The sequence below is a fragment of the Nicotiana tomentosiformis genome, chromosome 7 (assembly GCF_000390325.3).
Source record: "Nicotiana tomentosiformis chromosome 7, ASM39032v3, whole genome shotgun sequence".
Lineage (NCBI taxonomy): Eukaryota > Viridiplantae > Streptophyta > Magnoliopsida > Solanales > Solanaceae > Nicotiana > Nicotiana tomentosiformis.
In genome coordinates this window covers 80505747-80524508 of record NC_090818.1, presented here as the reverse complement: position 1 = coordinate 80524508, position 18762 = coordinate 80505747, and the positions used below count along the sequence as shown (strand labels likewise).

The 18762-nt window shown below is 37.6% G+C and overlaps 1 long non-coding RNA gene across 1 annotated transcript; it reads right to left on the bottom strand.

The window, feature by feature from the left end:
• Window positions 1–14724: 14724 nt before the first annotated feature.
• Window positions 14725–16613, bottom strand: LOC108945034 (uncharacterized). Its single transcript, XR_001969173.3, has 2 exons — window positions 15834–16613; window positions 14725–15410 (listed from the first exon to the last, which is right to left on the bottom strand). It is a non-coding gene; the product is annotated as an uncharacterized lncRNA (long non-coding RNA).
• Between the last annotated feature and the right edge of the window lie 2149 nt (window positions 16614–18762).

The window sequence follows — 18762 nt, the reverse complement described above, 5'->3', positions numbered from 1 at the left end:
GTAAAATCTCCACGTAATGGGAGTGACAGAATTAAAAATCTCCACATGATGGGAGTGGCTGAAATGTAAAATTTCCACGCAATGGGAGTGACAGAAATTGAAAAATCTCATCATAATGGGAGTATTTTTTTTATTTTTTGAAAGATGAGATCGAACCCAAGAAGGGTCCTTGATTGATTTTTTTATTTTTTGAAAAATGTGACCGAACCTGAAAGTTGCCTACGTATCTTGACGAAACGTGAATCAGGCTAGGCGTAGTTCGGGAAAGGTGGAGAGTATGAGGAAGATGTTTTGGATTTTGAATTTCCTCAAGGAAAGAGGATAATTTTTGGATTTTGATGTTGATGTCTCATGGGGAGACTTCTGTTTAAGCAACAGAGGAAGATATATATGTTTATTTTTTTGACTTTTTGGAAATGATCTTTTTACAAAGATCATCGGTCAACTGTGACCCAAGTGGCCAGACTTGACTGACTCGCCCAACTAAGGACGAGGAAAATCGGACCTATTACAGGTTGCTTACGTATCTTGAGGTACGCGTAGTTCATAAAGGGTGAAAGTATGAGATGTATGGTTTTCAACACCTCTTTTACTCTCTTATTTCAAAGAATTGCAGCTAAAAATATTAATGGCATCAGAGATATGTACGAAATGCAAGGGTATAGACAAACTCGGAGTGATGCCTAGTTGTACCCATGATTGGGTGTGGTATCCTGGCATTGAAGAGTGGCTCATCCAGAAGATATGCCCCAGTTGCTCCTTCAAACTGTTGCTTCGGTGCCCACTAACAGTTTGCGAGACAGTTGTTGTGGTTGTCTTCCAATTGACTGTAGGGATGTTTTGCTGCGACCTTCCAGCTGTCCATAGGAACCTTTTGGTTATCGTCCCCAGCTAAATAAGCCGGGGACGATAATCTGATCAAGATACAGAAATATTGTGAGAGTAGTGCCATCATAAAATGATAGAATTAAGAATTATAACTAACTCTCTCCTGCTTGTTTGGTTGATGTTCCACAATGCCCGATGTCAGATGCTATTTCCTGTGTAGTCCCAGGATGATGCACCTTTCGGCTGTCCACATGAACCATTTAATGATCATCCTCGGTTGATAATCGAGAATGATGTTCTGATCTGAATATAGAAAGTGGTGAGAGCAGCGAAATCATGAGAAATGATGGAGTTTATTGTAAAACTACTACTCCCATGACTATCTGACTGATGTTCCACCAAGTCCGATGTTATCTCCCGTGAAGTGTCCGGGATAATGTACCTGCAAAACTTAGAGGAAAAAATGTTAGAGTCCCTCTAGAACAATATTACAGAATTGAGAGGGTGTAGAGTTAGGCCGTGCAGCCAGTGGTGTATCAGATTGTGATCGGTAACGCGATGTCGGCATTCCATGATAGTTCCGGAGATGATGTCCTTCCTGCATCCAAAGAAACGTTCTTAGATTTCAGGGAGGCGAATCGTTTTGTGTTGACTCGAGGCTTTTCTTGTCCTTCCTTATCTGTATGAATCGTGCGAGCATGACACTCCTCGAAAGCTGACTAACAGCCTGCCTCTGCAACAAAAGCGGGTTGGCTTGTATCAAATCTCTGAATTTGGAAAGTGGGAGTGATCACCGTGACTCCATAGCCAGGTGTTTGAGGACATGACTTGTATCCCATATGTTGGGATTTAAGTCGAGTAAAGGTCAGAGTAAGGTTGGTATCGTATTTTGATGTTTGGATTTTTGGTGAAATTTGGTGACGATCTCAGAGATTTCTGGGTTGAGAGCATCATCACACTGTTCCAAAGAACTTCCCCAGTTTTCAGTACTGAGAAAATTAATTTGAAATAGTGGGGAGACCGAACCCTTATGTAGGGTTGCCTACGTATCTTGCTAGGGCAAGAATCAGGTCAAAACTTAGTTCGGCCAACTACTGGACTTATGAGATTTGTATGGTTGTGACGAATGAATGATTGTTCGTTGTGATGGAATATAATTATGAATGAGAATCATTAGGTGGTTGGAGACTGGTAACTGTCGAATACGAGATAGATAGTAGCATAGCGCATGCATCTATCTTAAATGATGGAAGTCATTGAAAGTGTGAGGTATGATTGAGAAGGATATGTCAAATCAGTGGAAGATGCACCAAGCTGGATTGACGTATCTTTGAGAAGGATGGTAGAATCTGGATGATGATATGGTTATGGGGATGGTCATAAAGACCGGAATGGGCATGTATATTTAAAATGTCAAGGTTCAACACAAGTCAACCAGAGTTTAGTTAGACGAAGAGAACCTATAGTGGATAACAAATAGAATGTACATATAACAAATAAAGGATACATAACAATGGCAGGCAAAGAATATACAAAGAATATGTAGCAAGTAAATGATATACAAGGATTAATCCAGCTAAAGTAAGCTGCAAGATTGTGTGTACAGTGACCTAGGGATTCTAGAGTAGATTTACCTAGACTCGAGCATGAGTTTAGGACAACTGCGAGAAGGTACGTAGTTAACCTCGTATGCTAGAGATTTTTGAAAGAAGGTTCGGAGGGATGAAAAGACAATCCTCGCGTGACTTGTGTATGATTGTGCACGACCAAGAGTCGATAGAAAAGTGATGATAGTTTAATAAGACAGTGCCATAAGCATGTGGCAAAGAACATACAACACAAGTATGTAACATTATATACAACATAGACATGTGGGAAGTACATACAACATGAACAAGACAAAGGATATGCCGCTTGAAGCGTTTGAGAAAGATTATACCACTTGAAGCACATGACAAAGAATAGACTACTTGAAGTATGCGACGATAAATATACAACTTGAAGCAAAGAATATACAACTTAAAGCAAGGAATATACAGCTTGAAACAAAGAGAATGCAACATGAAGCAGAGAATATACGACTTGAAGCATGTGACAGAAAGAATAGAAATTGGAGTATTAGAGAACCTGTAATCCCTCAACTAATTGATCAAATTCGTTGTGGTTAGACCTGAAGTATCTCCAGCAGAGTCGCCATGTTGTTGCACCCTATTTTGCACAAGTCAAAATAATGTACAACTTATAGTACTCTACAAGGTTAACTATTGTTTAGAGTCGTCACATAGTATTTAAGATATACTAGGACACCTATACTATACTATGTAATATACACTTTAACTATGACCTGCACAACCATTGAGATTCTAGGTAAGGATTCAAATTATCTCGAGGGGAAGGTGTTAGTCATCCTCACAAAATGTGGTTCCGGTGGACTCAGTCAAATAAATGAGGGATTAGGTAAAGACCGATAAATTTAATATTTATAAAAGATTGTCAACATGATTTGGAGTGAAGAACTTTTGAAGGTGAAAATCACATGGTAAAATAGTAATATTTATGTGCAACAGAATATATGCAAGGGTGTGAATAAAGAAAGTACATGAAAAGTTAGATTTTTAATGACTAAGCAAAATATGAAAGAGTGTATCAACAAGTAAAGTATTTACAAAATTAACCAAATGACTTTGAATTAAAAGAATAATCTTGAAAGAGTTTAGTTTAGATCAAGATCAACTATTGAAAGAAAACTTGTCTAAAAATTATTAATCAAAAGTGAGAAAAAGAATTATCTTTGAATAGCTTTTATGTAATGAATGAGGTAAAAGAGAGTGAATTCAATACTCACAAGAAAATTATGAAAATAGATTAACTAAAAGAGAATTAATTATGGCAAAGAATAATAAAAACATATTTATATTTATACACATGCGTAGTAGAAAGTAAATAATAAAATATATAAAATGACTCTCATTTTTTAAGATTGGTTCACAAGGTATGAAGAATACAATTTAATACTTCAAAAGAATAAGTTAAGTAAGATGGGAATAATGCATGCATTTGACTAAAATATAAAATTTAATAAAAGGTAATAAACAATATAAGAAAAGGTTAAAATATGTACGAACACTATATCTCGCACTTTTAACTTAATAAATAAAATATGAAAGAGTTTTATTTTAAAATGAATGGATAAGTATAAGAATTTGCTAAAGCAATGAAAGTATAAGAGAATATGTAATGATGATTAAAATATTTGTAAATTGGCCAAATGAGTACTATCTAAAGAATACACTTTGAAAGAATTTAATTTACGTACAAAGGTTAACTATTTTGAGTGAATGACTAAAAGAAAGCTCAATCCGAAATAATTTGCCAAGAGTAGAGAAGAGCTACCCTCAAAGGACTATCCCTAAATAATCTTAGTGTCTAATGAATGAACTGAAAGAATTGGTTTAATGAATAAAGAATGATTATTGTATATGAAATGTATCATACATAAAGGAAAACATTTTTATAGAAAAACTAATAATAGTAAATAATCAAAAACCAAATCATTCGGGTCAAGCCTAAATGAGCACAAGATCTAAATGTCAAAAATACGACAATCGAGCTATATTTTACAACCATGCCCACTCGAAATGAAATAATCAAGGATGACTTGTAAATAAATTATTTTGAGATGCATGATAGTACAATTATGACATTATCTATTTACTTTTCATGAAAGATGAAATAATTTTTTTCTTATTTTATGTGTATGTCTAATTTAACTAGTTGGATATATATCAATCACAAATCACATTATGAATGTATTCAACAACCTATCATACATGCAAAATGTAACGACCCGATCGGTTATTTAAGCATTTTACACTTTGCTCGGTAATTTGAGAGCATGAGTAGCTCCGTATGATGTATTATGACTTTTGTGCATCGACGGTTTCGGTTTTCGGGTGATTCGAAATTAGTTTGGAAGAATGAATTTTGTGTTTGAAGCTTTAAGTTGGAAGCGTTGACCAAGCTTGACTTTTGAGTATTTGACCTCGGATCGGAGTTTTGATGGTTTTGTTAGGTCTGGATGGTAATTTTGGACTTGGGCATATGCCCGAATTTGCATTTGGATATTTCTAAAAGATTTCGGCAATATTTGACGAAATTTGGAAATTTGAAGGTTTGGAATATTCATAAGTTTGACCGGGAGTTGACTTTAATGATATCGGGTTCAGATTATGGTTCTGGGAATTGGAATAGTTTCGTTATGTCATTTGGGACTTTTGTGCAATATTTGAGGTCATTCCGAGTTGATTTGATATGGTTCGGCACGAGTTTTGGAAGTTGAAAGTTCAAAAGTTCATTAAGTTCGATTTGAGATGCGATTCATGGTTTTGATATTTTTATGCGTGATTTGAGACCTCGAATACATCTGTGTTATGATATGAGACTTTTGGGTATGTTCGTACGGGGTCCCGTGGGGCTCGGGTGAGTTTCGAATAGGTTTGGGTTGTGTTGCGCTCGTTTTTTATGTTTCAACGTTGTTTTTTCAAGCATAAATGGTACAACTTTAATCAAATGAGCTCCAATTTCTGTTTTGATTGAAGCATTAGATCCGTATCAAAATTATGGAACCATAGCAAAAAGAATCGTCGAATTTGGACATCGTATGAGGGAGTTATGCTCATTTTAATGTCGGAGAAGAGAGCTGGTGCTAGTGCTTCGCATATGCGAAGTTAGGTCCGCTGCGAAATGTGGTCCACAAAAGCAAATATGACAGCTGGAAATGTGCAGGTGCGGAGTTTTTGTCGCAAAAGCGAAAATCCCTGTGTATAAAATAAAATCCGACTGTGTTCTTTTGGTATTTTGAGCATATCTTGAGTTCTAGAGCCCCGATTGAGGTGATTTTCACGGCGTTCTTCTCGTCTTTTCATGGGGGTCAGTATCTAACTAAAATTTTTGTATTTTAATATGATCACAGAGGTTCATATTTGAATTAATCCATATTTTTATTGGAGAATTGGGGGGTTTTTATCAAAAACTTTTCTAAAGTGAATAATCGAGTTTTGAGCATCGATTCGGAGTCAGAATTTGATGAAATTAGTATGGTTGGACTCGTAATTGAATGCGCTGTCGAATTTATTGAGTTTTGTTGGGTTCAGAGGTGCGAGCATGGGATTGACTTTTTGGTTGACTTTAGGCTTTTGTTTAAAGATTCAGCCTTTATCGATTGGGTTTGTTCCTTTGGCATTATTTGATGTTCTTGAGTTGCTTTTGGCTAGTTTCGAGCCGTTCAGAGGTCGTTTCGCACGGGATGGCATTTCTAGAGTATTGTTTGGCTTGCTCGGTATTAGATTTGGCTTGTTTGAGGTAAGTATCTTATCTAAAATTGGTTGAGGCACTAGTTGCTTGAATTATTTATGATAGCTATGTGCTATGGGTGTGTATATGTGTGGGGTTTGAACCCATGTGCGAGTACCGGGGTATTTATTTATGCTCGGAGTAGTGCTTAGGTTATGATATGCCTAGAGTTGACTGTTAAGCTTAAAGATATAATGTTTCTCATATTTGTACCATTGTTGTGAACTATTTGAGCCATACTTGAGGTTACGAAGAGGCTAATTCCCTGAATAAACTTAGTAATTACTATTTTTGTGATAAATTACCGATTTGAGCTATGATAACACACATTGCACATGCCTACACTTTAGCATGTTATTATACCAGTCCAGGAGCATGAAATCTGATATTTATCCATCATTTACATGTGTTCTTGTATACTTGCTTCTGTGTGATATGAATTGGACTGGGTGCCTGTGACCACGCTGGGCGGATTGTGTTGTTATGCCTATGCCTATGCCGGGCGGATTATGATATTGTGCATGTGATCACGCCGGGCAGATTGGTATTATTAGCATGTGAGTTATCCGTGCAGCACGTGAGTTGTCCGTGCAGCACGTGAGTTGTCCGTGCGGATCCAGATATAGATATTATTAGAACATGAGTTGTCTGTGTAGCACGTGCATTGTCCATGCTGATCCAGATATTGATATTATAGCACGCGAGTTGTCAGTGCAACACGTGAGTTATCCGTGCGGTTGATATTATTAGCACGTGAGTTGTCTGTGCAGCACGTGAGTTGTCCGTGCAGCGTGTGGATACAGATCCATCCCCCTAGGGTCACCCTCTCATATTTCTCTCTTGATGGTGTACACGCGGATTGTGAGAAACCGACGGGTTTCTGGTTGATGTGAGCTTTGGGAAAGCTGGTTACTATATTTGAATCGGGTTGCGCGCCGCAACGTACTGATATTTGGTTATGACATTTCATCTTTACTTGCAGTTTCCTTGATTGTTTACCTGATTTACTTACATATCTTCCTTATATGATGGATTGTTGACTGAGCAGAATATTTTAAAATAAAGAATTGTGAGTATCAAAGTGGTTTTACCTGAGATTTCCCGATTTGATCATATATCTATTCTATACTTGTTGAAATTATGAATTGCACCGGTGTTAGTGAGTATCATCTATAGTTCTTGCTTTTTTTACCTCGACGAGGTTAGTTAGGATATTTATTGAGTACAAGGGGCCGGTTGTACTCATACTATGCTTCCGCACCTTGCGCGCAGATCTTGGAGTTGATGTTGTTGTGTACGGCGGGAGATGGCATTGAAGATGTACCTGCGTTCCAGTTATGACTACCACTTGTTCTTAGAAGCTTTAGATTCAGATTCTGTTCATTTATATTTCAAACTGATGTTGTAATTATTTCAATTCAGTTTTGTAAAAATCTAAGTCTTAGTGGCTTATGACTTGTACTGCCAGTCCTTGGAAAGTTGTATAAAAATTCAATCATTTTTATTTTTGACTCTTATCACTATATAGTATTTTGTTGTTATTTGGCTTACCTAACGAGTTGGGTTAGGTGCCATCACAACGGGTTGGATTTTGGGTCGTGACAAGTTAGTATCAGAGCTTTAGGTTCATAGGTTCTACGAGTCATGAGCAAATGTCTAGTAAAGTCTTGCGGATCGGTGTGATGACGTCCATACCTATCTTTGAGAGGCTACAGGGCATCTAGGATAAACTTCCCATCTTTCTTTCCTTATCGTGCGTCAATTATTCAGCTTGAAGCGTATCTCTTTGAATTCCTTCCACTCACTTGTATGCGTATGGGAGCGCTCGGTATCAACTGTACATTGATGGCTTGTGATTCTATGGATGAGGTGCGAGATGTGTTTTATGTGTTTCGGCGATGGGCCAGTCTGGAGGACTTGAGGCCAGGTTTAGACCGCAGCTTAGGCTCGGTAGTTCAATTGTGTGAGCATGTGCTTTTGGACTCATATGTCCGATAGTGTCCCTATGAGTGGAATTTATGGCTCAGTGAGCAGTTGGATGGCTATGTGATGAGTATGACATGATTGTTGTAAGCGATCAGATGGTTTTTGATACGATGGGAAGATTTTTCTTGGGATGTGGAAAGACTATTGGATGCTTGAATTCTGTATTGATGTGTTGTACAGTCTCGAGTTATGATCGTGTTGAGGGAATTTTTATGTCATTTATTTATGGAACAAAGTAGATTCGCATGTCTTGTAGATGAGTTAAGACTCAGGAAGATTAAATGATTGCATAGTAATTGTGGCTGTGAAAGGGTATAGAGAGATGTCAGTTTGAGGCTAAGTAGGTGGGTTATCACCTGCGGGGTAATCCATGAATGTATGATCCTTATGATGTTATACAGAGGATTTCTTTTCTACCAGTCGGTTGTATGTGTTGCGATTTGAGTTTGGATTGGTTGAGAAAGTTGACCTGACTGTCACGAGGATGACTCCGAGCTTAGCAGATGATTTGAGGTATTTTATGGTTTGTGTTGCATGAGTTTATGAAGAATTTAGTTGAAACTCACTACGAGATTATGGCAGTAATAGATTATGGGTATGGTGAGTTATCAGATGTTTTATTCTATGGCTTTGAGCTATGTGGGTGAGTCTGCTATTGACGATTTGGTTGCATGGTTACGTGTTGTTTTGGTTTCGGTCTGAAGCATACTTGTGGATTGGTTATCTTGTAGATGTTGGCTTTGAGGATGACTTAAGCAAGGAAATTTCTAGATGCATGGTTTATTATACTTTATGGGTATATGGGAATCATGGAATGATTGAGTTGTTATTCGTGAAGGATGTAGTGCGCACAGAGTAGGAATTTGCTCGGTTGCGTTAAGGCAGGGTTACTTCTTTGGGTGTTGTTGTGCTAATGGGGCATAGGTCGTTCGGCCCGTTTGGGCGGTGCAATTGAGATTTGAGCAGAGTGTATGACTCTCGAGGAAGTTCTAAAGAGATTAAGATTCATATGTAGCATTTGAGGATTTTGCGGATTTGTATATGGCTAAGATCTGAGATTTGCATTGGATGGTGCCGTGACTTTCGGTATCTCTGTATGACTATGGATTCTACATTTAAGTATAAGAAAGGTAAAAGGGACAATTTTAAATTTATAAAAGGTCTCTTCAAAGTGGGTGTCTCGGTTGTGGTACTTTTGTGGGTGCTTAAGAGGGAATATAACGGCTTATGGCCTTAGGGCGGTATGGTTTTATGTTAGGATCTCTTGTACTGATCTTTGGGTAAGGATCGTGGTGTTTTGGTAAGGAGAAGTGTCAACTTGAGGGTAATTCGGAAGGATCTCGGAGAAATAGGATAACTTGGTAGTAGGTTGGATCAGCATGGTATTGAATATAATCGGTTCTTTGGGTACTTATAATGTAGTGAGTCTCTACAGGTGTTTTGTGGAAATACTCTTGGGTTTGGCGACCTGCGTAGTTTGGTTGAGTTAGAGAGATTCAGTTCTGATGGCTTGGTTATGTGCAAATGGGTTTCGCAGAGTTCTTGATGGTTTCTACCACAGTTTGAGATGGATATTTCCTACCGGTGTGAGGAGCATGTTGCGTATTGTGATTTTCTCCTGGATGGGATCAAATGGAAGGTTTCTGACTGATCGGGTATGTATTCTGTTGGTGACTCAAAGTTGATTATGAGATTCTCGTGCTTTTCATATGATGGCATGATAGATGTAGTGTGTTGTGTGGGGTTGAGATTTGCATGTGCAAGGTCACGGTTTAGTTTTGAAGGGAAGGTCATGAATACTTAGACAACATGGATGGTTTCAGATGACTAGATGAATGTTATTACTACTTGATATTGTCTGAGAAGGGTGCGCATTTCAGAAGGCACACTGTGTTTTGATTTATGGATGCTTTATTGGTATTGCGATACTCGCCTGGTTGATCGATTGCTGATGTTCAAATTTTTCTATAAGGCATGGAAGAATTATAGAAGTATTTCTCGTGGGGTGATTATGTATCAGAGATGTGTTAGTCATTCGAGTGATGGAGTTGGGATCAGTTATGGTGATTCATGTATTCTATAGATTTGGAGACTAGATGTTCTTAAAAGCAGATTGTTTCGGGGTTGCGGACTGTGAAGATGTGGCCAAAGTTAGCTAGATGGTGATACGTGTTATGGTTAGATCATTGAGGACTTTGGAGGACTATTAATCCATTTACGGATGACCAGAGTCGATTTGAGGGCCCATTGGTAGGCCCGGGGAGGATATGTATTCCACACCGGGTCGAATTTATTGACTCCGTACTTCTATTTTGAGGGATGTGCCATTCAGTTAGAATTAATTTTATTCGTATTTGATATGTTCTATATGTTACTGGTCTATGCTACGAGGGGTTCTGATTTGTTGGTTATATGCACACCGATGTGGTTCTATTTGAGCCTTGTAGCAGAATTCGAGCGAAATAGTTATTGGGGTATTGAATGGTTGATTGCCTTGGTTATGGTCATTCCAGGCTGTGGTATATTGTGTTATTTGCTTCTCCGTGTTTATAGTCATGCACTTCGTGTACTTGATGTCGAATTGCGCATGGTTGTTGATTTTGAGCATTGTGGCTTGAGATATTTCATATGGACCGGTGTTTGAATGGGGTCACGTATTTCAGCTAGGTTATGTTGGGATATGATCCTTTGTGCTAGATTTGCGTGTCTTGATTCTACTATGTGTGATGGGTTCATAGCATTGCGCCTGTGGTGGTATCTGTTGAACTTGCGGGACGGTTCTATCATTTGAGTCATTTTCCATGTTTGAATACATTTGAATTACTGCTTATTGGTGCACGCATTGCACAGTTTGTGGCTCTATGTGGTATTGGTGTGGCATGTCAGTAGAGTAGCTTGAATTTGATGAGATGAAGTCTTTGGGCCTGAAGTGATTGCTATCGATTTTGATTACGGTATGTTTGGAAGAGTAATATCGGAAGTCAGCCTAGGGTTTGGCTTTGGTTCTTGTCGGATGAGAGGGAGCTCCATGACTTTTTGATTTGATGAGTGGTTATGAGTTTCTGCGTGTTTCTTTCATCATCGGAATTGTACGAAGGTTTTGAACGAGGTTTCACTCGATATGAGGTTTATTACAGGTATCAGGTTTGTTTTGAATAGCTACTGTGATCGGAAAAATTTGCTACGAGCATGCGGGTTATGTGGTATATCATGTGATTTTAGCTTGGCTTATGGTTATTGGTTGGTACATCTTGTTCAGACTTACACAGGGTGTAGATACGAGATTCAGGTCTTGTAAGGAATTCTAGATGTTGGAAATTGGGCGCCAAGGTTTATGGGCGAAGGATGAAGTGAGGATCTTCAGTTAGGTTATGATGTCAGACTTATATAGAGTAGGGTGACGTGGGAACACCCCCGGGTATATGCATAGTAAGGTTACACAGCGATTTGATGGCTTTGAAACGACTTTGAGCACGTTCGAGGTCGAACGTATATTTAAGTGGGGGGGAATTTAACGACCCTACTGGTCGTTTTGACAATTTATACTTTGCTCGGTGGTTTGAGACCATGTGTAGCTCTGTATGATGTATTATGACTTGTGTGCATCGTCGGTTTCGATTTTCGGGTGATTCGGAATTAGTTTGGAAGAATGAATTTCATGTTTGAAGATTTAAATTGGAAAAGTTGACCAAGTTTGACTTTTGAGTATTTGACCTCGGAACGGAGTTTTGATGGTTCTTTTAGGTCCGGATGGTGATTTTGGACTTGGTCATCTGCCCGGATTTGCATTTGGATATTTCTAGAAGGTTTCGGCACTATTTGGCGAAAGTTGGAAATTTGAAGGTTTGGAATGTTCATAAGTTTAATCAGGAGTTGACTTTGATGATATCGGGTTCAGATTATGGTTCCCGAAATTGGAATAGTTTCGTTATGTCAGTTGGGACTTGTGTGCAAAATTTGAGGTCATTCCGAGTTGATTTAATATATGGTTCGGAACAAATTTAGGAAGTTAAAAGTTTAAAAGTTCATTAAGTTCGTAAGGTGCGATTCATGGTTTTGATATTTTTATACGTGATTTGAAGTCTCAAGTAAGTCCGTGTTATGATATGGGACTTGTTGGTATGTTCGGACGTCCGAAGGGGTCAGGTGAGTTTCGAATAGGTTTGGGTTGTGTTGCGCTCGTTTTTTATGTTTCGACGTCGTTTCTTCAAGCATAAATGGTACCACATTAAGCAAATGAGCTCCAATTTCTGTTTTGATTGAAGCATTAGATCTGTATCATAATTACGGAGCTATAACAAAATGAATCGTTGAATTTGGACATCGTATGAGGGAGTTATGCTCATTTTAATGCCGGAGAAGAGAGCTGGTGTTAGTGCTTCGCAGATGCGAAGTTGGGTCCGCAGGGTGCGAAAAATAGTCTGCAAAAGCGGAAATGACAGCTGAAAATGCGCAGGTGCGGAGTTTTTGTCGCAAAAACGAAAATTCCCGTGTATAAAAAAAATCAGACTGCATTATTTGATTTTTTGAGCATATCTTGAGTCTTAGAGCTCCGATTGAGGTGATTTTTGCGGCGTTCTTCTCATCTTTTCATGGGGGTCAGTATCTAACTACATTTTTGTATTTTAATATGATCATGGAAGTTCAATGTTGAATTAATCTATATTTTTATTAGAGAATTGGGGGGGGGGGGGGGGGGGTTTATCAAAAAAATTTCTAAAGTAAATTATTGAGTTTTGAACATCGATTCCGAGTCGTAAGTGGATGAAATTAGTATGGTTGAACTCGCAATTGAATGAGTTGTCAGATTTAGTGTATTTTTTTGGGTTCCGAGATGCAGCCCCGGGTTTGACTATTTAGTTGACTTTGGGCTTTGATTTAATCCAGACCCCATGATGTGGGATAATACTAGGTATGTTGTTATTGTTGTTTGGGTTTTGATTTAAAGATTCAACCTTTATCGATTGGGTTTGTTCCTTTGGCATTATTTGATGTTCTTGAGTTGCTTTTGGCTAGTTTCGAGCCGTTCAGAGGTCAGTACGCGCTGGATGGCATTTCTAGAGTATTATTTGGCTTGCTCGGTATTAGATTTGGCTTGTTTGAGGTAAGTATCTTATCCAAACTTGGTTGAGGCACTAGTTGCCTGAATTATTTGTGATAGCTACATGCTATGGGTGCGCATATGTGTGGGGGTTGAACCCATGTGTGAGAGCCGGGGTATTTATTCATGCTCGGAGTAGTGCTTAGGTTATGATATGCCTTGAGTTGACTGTTAAGCTTAAAGATATAATGTTTCTCATATTTGTACCATTGTTGTGAACTATTTGAGCCATACTTGATGTTATGAAGAGGCTAATTCCCTGAATAAACTTGGTAATTACTATTTCTGTGATAAATTACCGTTTTGAGTTATGATAGCACACATTGCACATGCCTACACTTTAGCATATTATTATACCAGTCTAGGAGCATTATGATATTGTGCGTGTGACCACGCCGGGCGGATTGGTATCATTAGCATGTGAGTTTTCCGTGCAGCATATGAGTTGTTTGTGCGGATCCAGATATATATAGTATTAGCACGTAAGTTATCCGTGCAACACGTGAGTTGTCCGTGCGGATTCAGATATTGATATTATAGCACGTGAGTTATTCGTGCAGCACATGAGTTGTCCGTGCAACACGTGAGTTGTCCATGCAGCGTGTGGATATGGATCCATTCCCCTAGGGTCACCCTCTCATATTTATCTCTTAATGGTGTACACGCGGATAGTGAAAAACCGATAGGTTTCTGGTTGATGTGAGCTTTGGGAGAGTTGGTTACTATATTTAGATCGGGTTGTGCGCCACAACGAACTGATATTTGGTTATGGCATTTCATCTTTACTTGCAATTTCCTTGACTGTTTACCTGATTTACTTGCATATCTTCCTTATATGCTAGATTGTTGACTGAGCAGAATATTTTAAAACAAAGAATTGTGAGTATCAAATATGTTTTACCTGAGATTTCCTGATTTGATCATATATCTATTCTATACTTGTTGAAATTCTGAACTGCATAGGTGTTAGTGAGTATCATCTATAGTTCTTGCTTCTTTTACTTCGCCGAAGTTAGTTAGGATACTTATTGAGTACATAGGGTCGGTTGTACTCATACTATGCTTCTGCACCTTGCGTGCAGATCTTGGAGTTGATGTTGTTGTGTATGGCGGGAGTTGGCATTGAAGCTATACCTACGTTCCAGTTATGGCTATCACTTGTCCTTGGTAGCTTTAGATTCAGATTCTGTTCATTTACATTTCAAACGAATGTTGTAATTATTTTAATTCAGTTTTGTAAAAATCTAAGTCTTAGGGCTCATGACTTGTACTATCAGTCCTTAGAAAGTTGTATAAAAATTCAGCTATTTTATTTTTGACTCTTATCATTATCACTATATTGTATTTTATTTTTATTTGTCTAACCTAGCGGGTTGGGTTAGGTGCCATCACGACGGGTTGGCTTTTAGTTCGTGAAACAAAACTTTGTGAATTCGCTTAACATACAACATTATGAGTTAATCTGATTATTAACTAGATGCAATTCCTAAGCGTTTAGCAAATAGGTAATATCAAAGCAAGCAAGCAAACACATCTATCTACTACTTTACTATATTTTACGTTGGATACATCCAAAAATGGGAAGTACAATGCAAATATTTTGACGAGAATATCAAGCCAACCCGAGCATCATCTTAGAAAAGCAACTTTCGAGTAAAGTACCTCGCAGACAAAGAAGAAATGTTAGTAAGCTAATATGATGTAGAAATAAGTTATTAAAGTTTTTTTTTTGAAATGATTTTTTATTTAAAAATATTTTAGAAAATTGTTTCTTCCTTTTGAATATGATTTGAAATATTTTTTTGGAAAATTATTTTAGAAAATGTTTTAAAAAATTATTTTTTGAAAATGATTTTAAAAATATTTTTGGAGGCTCGGATGGTGTATGCTGTATAGCAATAAGACATTAGAATGCGAACACCGACTTGGTTGTAACTCCGGCGGCCAACCGTGCTGTCTTCCGAAGCACGAATATTCACATTCTCGTCTTTTATTTTTCTTTGGCTTTTGTCATCGCCTCATAAATATATTTAGTTCCGGATCCGAGGGACAGTGTAGTATCTTGTCCTTTATCAGTCAAAAATTATCACAAGGCCTCTAAAATTATATTCTCATCGGCATGTTCCTTTTCAGTGTGTCAGATCTGTACAATCATCAAAGAAACCAACAGAAACAATTTGTGTATACATTAGTAATCTAACAAAATGGTCGAAATCATAATAAGGACACAAGCATGAACCCCATAGCAGAAGCAGCTATTACAAAATCAAGACGGAACGAGCAATAATGAGGATAGATAAGCAACCAATTGGGGATCCCGTCTCACCCAAAATTTCAGCAACAATTAGTAACAAAGTCAACGAAACTCATAAGAGTTTTTTAGAGCAGCAATACAAATAAAAGAGCTCCTGGAATGGTGATAAACAGAAACAAACAAATAGTTCAAGATTCTATGACAGAGAAACATAGCAGCAATTTCCAGTCGCGTACAACAGCCAAGAAAATCAAGTCAAATTAGTTCCAAACTCAAGATAGCAGCACAACACTATACCAAACGAACTATCACCTGAGATGGTGATAAACAGAAACGAGAAGGCTTGCCGGAGAAATACTCAGGGCCACCGGAAAATTTAGATCCGGCTAGATCTGCCATAGTATAACCAGCAAACATCATTTTTTATGTAATTTTACATATAAAAGTACACAAATAAACAAAACAAAAGGACGGAGAAGAAGAGGGGTCCGTCGGAAAATGCCATTTCCGGTGGAGTCTAAGGGTTTTCAGCCTAGATTCAAGTTTCTTTTTAGATCTGTTTTCTTGTAAAAGAAAGAACAAAGTGAGAACAATACAATGAAAATAATAAAAAAATGGGTTCGTCGATGATGCTCAGCCATGGCTGTCCCCAAACTGTTGGCGGCGAAGCATTGAGGGGGGGGGGGGTGTAGATGGTCGCGTCGAATATGGGAGGTCGCCTCCAGGCCTGGCATCACCTCCGGCGGCAGCATGACCATGGAGAAAATGGTGAGAAAAGGGAAAAGAAGAGAGTATGAGAGAGGGGAGGTCGCTGGGCTCGCTACTCCAAACAGTGGTGGTCGCTGGATTTTATTCTTTCTCCGGTCAGATCTATACTTCTCTGTTTCTTATCGTTCATGGCTATTGGAGAGGACATAGAGGGTTGTAGGAATGTAGCCATGGCCACCGGCCAGCCAGCTTGCCGGAGAAGGCGGCGGCGGCCTAACAGGGGACTGGAGCTGGCTATGTCTCTCAAAGAAGAGAGAATGAGAGATTTTTTGGGGCGTGCGACTGTGAGGGTGTAAGAATGAGAAATGAGAGTTATATTTTGAGGGTTTTGCCCTCTTATTTAGAAAAAATTTAAATAATAAAAATATAAAAGAAAAATGTGTAAACTAAATATGTGGTCCTCTTTTTTAGTAGAACATAAATGTAAAATGAGAGAAACATATGTGATCAAAATAAAAGGAAAGTCATGTCACATCATGTCTTATCATATCACATCAAGTAAAGGTGAACCAAGTCTCGTATTGATAACAGCACGGTAGGGGATTCAAGAATTAGTAAAGAAAAACAAAAATAATCAAGAAATACGCGGAAGCTAAAAGAAAATAAAAACAAAAAAAGAAGACAGAAATTAAAGATAAATTAAATTCAAGAAACTCTTTCTTGAATTCAAGAATTCTATTCTTGATGTTGAATCCTAACAACAACAATTAGCTAACGAAGAACTAATCGCCTTTGGTAAAGACTTAAAAACAAGAGATAGATTGTGAAACCCGACCCTTTAGAATAACAAGAATAACAATAAGCCTAAACTTATCACCTTTCTTGAATACCTAGAAATGATCTAAGATTTCGAAAAGATTTTAATCTTACCACCTTAAGTTGAGTCTTGAAGGTTGAAGAATAAATTCAAGAGTAGCCACACACAAGAGTGCAAGAAAACTCTCATAATTTTTATTGATATTGTTTATAATCTCCCCTTTCAAAAGATCTTTCAACACTTGGTTGCACAAAATCACAATAACTAAAACAAGAATAATTTAGTGGGTTAGAAAGTAAAGAAATATTTTTATTGCATACACTCTCTTTGGCTTTTATCACAAGACTAACTTTCTCCTCACCCTTATCCTCTTCTCTCTCACCAAGGTTTTCTTCTTTTTCTTCACTCAAACCCTCTTATTTGTCTACCTCACAGCTTTTTTCTATCTCATGAACTTCTCTCTTTTCTTTCCTCTCAAGCATACTCTTTCCCCCTTGACATCTCACTCTTTTCACTCAGCACAACCTCTCCTTTTTTCTCCCTTGGTATTTCAACATGCACTCCCTTACTCCTCTCATTCTTTTCTTTCTCATATTTTTCCATATTCTCTTTAACAGTCTTTTCATCTTCATAAATTTGTGATGGAGTCAAAGGTCCAAGAATAAGTTTCTTTCCGTTAACCTCAAAAGAGTATCTATTTTTTTTTCATATTATATGAAGCTCTTCTATAACATACCATGGCTTTCCCAACAAGATATGATAATTATTCATGGGAATCACATCACACCAGATCGCATCCTCACACCTTCCAATAGAGAATAGTAATAACACTGTTTTATCTACCTTTACTCCTCCCAACTTGAATGGTTCATTATGCTCAACACAAGGCAAGTTTAATTTTTCAACCATATAAGTGCAAATTGAGTTATAGCCAAACGCTTTGTCAATTCTAAGTGCACAAATCGCAGACATTACTTTAGCTCTTGCCTTTTTCCACTCAAAGCAACTCTTGGTCGTTAATCTTTAAATTTATTAAAAAATATTACTAGTCACAACCCTTAGTGATAAGAATATGGAGTTAGAAAAAGAAAAGAAAAATGAAGGAACAATAAAGGAAGAATAGGAACTGGTTAGTAGAAAAAAAGGGAAAGAATTAAGGAAACCCAAAACCCACAAGAATAAGGAAAGAAGTTACCTTAATCTTCTAGAACTAGGATCCCCTCTTCTTATTTCCTTTCTTGACATGGAAACCAAATAACTCTTGAATTCTAAAAATAATAATGAGCCATAATGCTTTTCTTTGGGCTGATTTATGTTTTATTTTTGGTTTTATTTTTTTCATTTTGTTTTGCCTAAGAACCTCCCAAGATTATCAAGATTGAAATCTTGATTAGCCTATGCTCTGATACCACTTGATAACAACACGATAGAAGATTCAAGAATTAGTAAAGAAAAATAAGAAAAAATCAAGAAATACGCGGAAGCTAAAAGAAAACAAAAACAAAAAAAGAAGATAGAAATTAAAGATAAATTGAATTCAAGAAACTCTTTCTTGAATTCAAGAATTCTATTCTTGATGTTGAATCCTAACAACAATAATTAGCTAACGAAGAACTAATCTCCTTTAGTATAAACTTAAAAATAAGAGACATATTGTGAAACCCGACCATTTAGAATAACAAGAACAACAATAAGCCTAAACTTATCACCTTTCTT